This window comes from Pinus tabuliformis, chromosome X (assembly GCF_031772625.1).
Source record: "Pinus tabuliformis cultivar Carrire ecotype Pingquan chromosome X, CPIR1, whole genome shotgun sequence".
In the NCBI taxonomy this organism is placed as follows: Eukaryota; Viridiplantae; Streptophyta; class Pinopsida; order Pinales; family Pinaceae; genus Pinus; species Pinus tabuliformis.
The window spans coordinates 125,782,799-125,787,171 of NC_142308.1; positions in this window are offsets into that span (position 1 = coordinate 125,782,799).

Below are 4,373 nucleotides of genomic sequence, written 5' to 3' on the forward strand. Positions count from 1 at the left end.
ATGCCCACATAAGATTATCACTGACAATGTTGATGCCCTTAAATCAAATATAATGGTTGATTTTTGCAACAAATACCACAAAAAATTAGGACACTTTACTGCCTATTATCCACAGGGGAATGGGTTAGCTGAATCTTCTAACAAAAGTCTAGTCAACATTATCAAGAAATTATTGCAGGGAAAAAAAATCCAGGCATAAGAAGTTGATTAATGCCCTGTGGGCTAATAGAATTAGCACAAAGAAATCTATTGGGATGTCTCCATTTCAATTAGTATATGGAGTATATGCAATTTTTCATACTTCCCTGGTAATTCCTGTGCTAAATTTATTGCAAGAAGCACAAGTAGAAACAAATGATTTACACAGAAGGGTCAATCAAACTATACAGTTTCAACAATCTAGGGAGGAGGTCTACAATAATGTTGGCATTATGATGCATGTGTTGTACTTGATGGCAAACAACTCATAGAAGATCAACTCACTTATATATATCTAGATGAATCTACGGAAGAGATATCAGATGACAATTCTCAGTATGACAAGTTCAAAGGGGGAGATTGTTGGCATTATGAGACAAGTGTTGTCCTTGATGGCAAATCACACAAATGATAAATTATAGTGCAGCAAATTTATTTGATAAATTATAGTGCAACAAATTTTCCTTCATATAGAGAAAAGTTCACGCACTTTTATGAAGAGAAAAGTTTATTTCATGTAGAGAAAATTTCACGCACTTTTATGCAGAGAAAAGTTTATTTCATGTAGAGAAAAGTTCACGCACTTTTATGCAGAGAAAAGTTTATTTCATGTAGAGAAAAGTTCACGCACTTTTATGCAGAGAAAAGTTTATTTCATGTAGAGAAAATTTCATGCACTTTTATGCAGAGAAAAGTTTATTTCATGGAGAGAAAAGTTCACGCACTTTTATGTAGAGAAAAGTTTATTTCATGTAGAGAAAAAGTTCACGCACTTTCATGCAAGGAAAAGCGCGTATATGTTGGAGAACTTACCTTTGGTCCATGGTAGTTAGTCCTTGGTATTTGAACCTATGGTTTTGGACCATGGTACCTCGTCAGAAGTGTTGATCCCAAGTATTGGGTTCGTGGTATTGGTTTATTATGGTTTTGGTCCGTGGTATTGCATGTAGAGAAAAAGTTCACGCACTTTCATGCAAGGAAAAGCGCGTATATGTTGGAGAACTTACCTTTGGTCCATGGTAGTTAGTCCTTGGTATTTGAACCTATGGTTTTGGACCATGGTACCTCGTCAAAAGGGTTGATCTCACGCACTTTCATGGTTAGTTCATGGTATTAGTCCAACAGTTTTTTGATCCTATGGTTTTGGACCGTGGTATTGAGAAAGGACTAAGGCTATAAAAGAGGAAGGAGATCATTTGGCAAAGCATTATCTGAATTATCTGAATATCTGATAAAGTGCTAGATCTGGAATACTGTGATTGGGTTATGGTGCAGATCTGGTTCTGAGCTAAAGAGGGATCTCACCGGTTGATGGAGAACAAGATCTAAGGATAGATCAGGATCAAATGGTTTGAAATGAACTATCTCTATATATTTGATTATGCTTATTCTAGATCTGTCTATTGAATGATCTGAACTGGGTATAATTTAAGTTTGAAATCGCTGCAAGTCATGTTTGAATATTTATAGATCTGTACGTGGGTTGGCTTTGGTGTAAGCGCGTATATATGCAGGTTTGGTTCATTGTAGCAGCGTATACAATTTGAGCTATGATATTTGAAGTCACAGGTGGTTCTGGTTGTTGATGGGTTCTGATGACAACTTAAAGGTTTAACTTCAGTATTGATGGATGAGAACTAATATTGGATCAGGATCATAATGACTCATATTTGTGTGATCTGATGGACTAGATCTGGGTGCTAACACATATATTATCCTTGTATATGTATTGATCTGGTGTTTGGATGATTCAGAAGATTGATTGATTATGTGCTTCAATGATATTAATGGGTCCAGTATGAAAATTGGATGAAACGTGGCCTTTCAGATTATGTGTTGTGCTTCAGGAATATCCAGTCTGAAAATGCATGAAACGTGGTACCTGGAGGAGAGAAGATTGTAGGCTGGCGCCTATGTACTAGTATCTAAGCTAGTACAAGAGCAAAGGGGGTTGTAGCTCCCATACTGGTATAAGACTGCACCAGTACTAATATTGTAAAAGGATTTTCTTATTAAGAAGAAGATTGAGATGACTTGCAGCAGGTGGTTTTCTCCCACATTGGGTTTCCACCTTATATCATGGTGTTCATGTGTGTGACTTATGTGTGATGATTTTACTGCACCAATTTACTGTTAATATGGTTGATAATGTTCTAATGCACTCATTAAGGATCAACTAACTGAATCATAAGAAGTTGTGGAAGTAGCATATATGAATCTGAATATGGAAATGAAAAAGTTTTATTAATGTAATAATACTGATTCACCCCCCCCCCCTCTCAGTGTTATTTCCAACAATTGGTATCAGAGCAGGTCCTTTGGTAGAAGCTTCATCGCTTGAAGGAGATCCGTGGAACAATGGGAAAGAAGCTTAAGAAGAAAGCTCATAAGAAGAAGAAGACATCTCAGAAGAACTATGACAGTGGGAGAATCGATTGGGGATTAGGTATAAGAAGCTCTTCAGATTCAGATTCAGATTCGGAATCATTTCAGAATGAAGATGAACTATCAAGTATGAATTTGCTATCCTCTGATGTTCCAGCTATCTATCCATTTGGAAAAGATGGAAGTGATAACGAAACAACTGAATGTGCTCTTATGGGTGAGGAAGAAGGATATCAAATAGAAGCAGAATTTAACAGGCTGACAAACAAAATTAGTGAACAAGAAAGACTTCTGAACATAAAGAGTGGTGCCCTCAAAGAAGTTGTTACTAGACAAAAGGCTCAACGAGAGTTATTCAAGGAGAAATATCAAAAGTTGCAGGTTGAAGCAACATCTCTAAGAAATGAAGTCAATGAAAAGAACACAACCATCAAGAAACTCAGAGATAGATCCAGTTACTATGAAAGTCTTGAAGCCACGATCCGCTCTCTAAAGGAAGATCTTGAAGAATCAAAGAAGAAGAATAAAGATCTAGTCCAAGATATTGAAAAACAGGGAAACGGAGTTATCAACTTAAAATCTCAGCTAGAATGTGCCTTCAGAATTCGTCAAATGCAACAGGATCTGAATGAAGAACAAGAAAAGGAGGTTCTCAAGCTAAAGCATCAGTTGGAAGAAGAAAGGAAAGCTGAAGAAGACATGAAGAAGCAATATCTAGAAAAAGAAGAACAACTTCAGGTTGAGGTAAATATCTTGAAAAGTAAATTAGAAGAAAAGGATAAGCTCTTACGTTTTCAAGATAGTACTAAAGTCTTGGATGATATTCTTAATAGTCAAAGATCTCCTGCTATCAAAACTGGTCTTGGCTTTCATGAATCTGTTGAAGGTGAATCTAGTTCACAAGGTGAGGCAAGGAACTCTAAAGAGAAATCTAAAATGATCAACAAGGAGATAAGAGAGATAAAAGGTCAATCTCATCATCAACCAAGGAAAGAAATTCGTCAAAGAAAATCTTTTACTCCTCCTATGAATAATGTTGAATGTTATGTATGTCATAACCTTGGACATGTTGCAGCCAGATGTAGAAGAAGAAGGGTTCAAGATCATCAAACAAACAGATCATCTCAGTCAAGGTACTTTAATGGATATGGCTTTGCTTGCAATGTGTTTGGTCACAAAGTTGCTGATTGCTACAAAAGGAATATGAAACATGTAATATGTTATGCATGTAACAAGCTTGGACATATAGCAAAGGAATGCAGGAACAAAGCACGGACATCACACCAAAAGGAGAAAACATCATCACACTTGAAGATATGGAAGAAAAAGGAAGTTCAGTCAGAAAGTGGCGGCACAACACATTATACAGACATAACAGAGGGAGCCGGAAGTGAAAAACTTCAATATCCTACGCAAGCTTGATAAAGGGAAGTTGCATATATACGTGAATTTGTTACTGCACAGTCACGTATATGATTGTTTGAAGAAAGGCAGTAGGGACAGATTCAAGAAAAGGATAAGTTTTTCTCTAATTGATAATGGTTGCATTTTGCTAATGATGTGTGGATATGATGGTTAGAAGTATTTTGGTTCTAACTTGATATTGTTGATTAATATGCATGATCAGATTTGATAGATGGCACGGGTTTAGGGGGAGCATATGCTCTTAATGCATTGTTGGCATTATGGTTAATAGTCCTTGGTGATGATGCTTATATGGATAAATGATTCATCTTGCTATGATATGGTTATGAGTTGTTCAGATGATTCTTGGGGTTACATAGTTGATA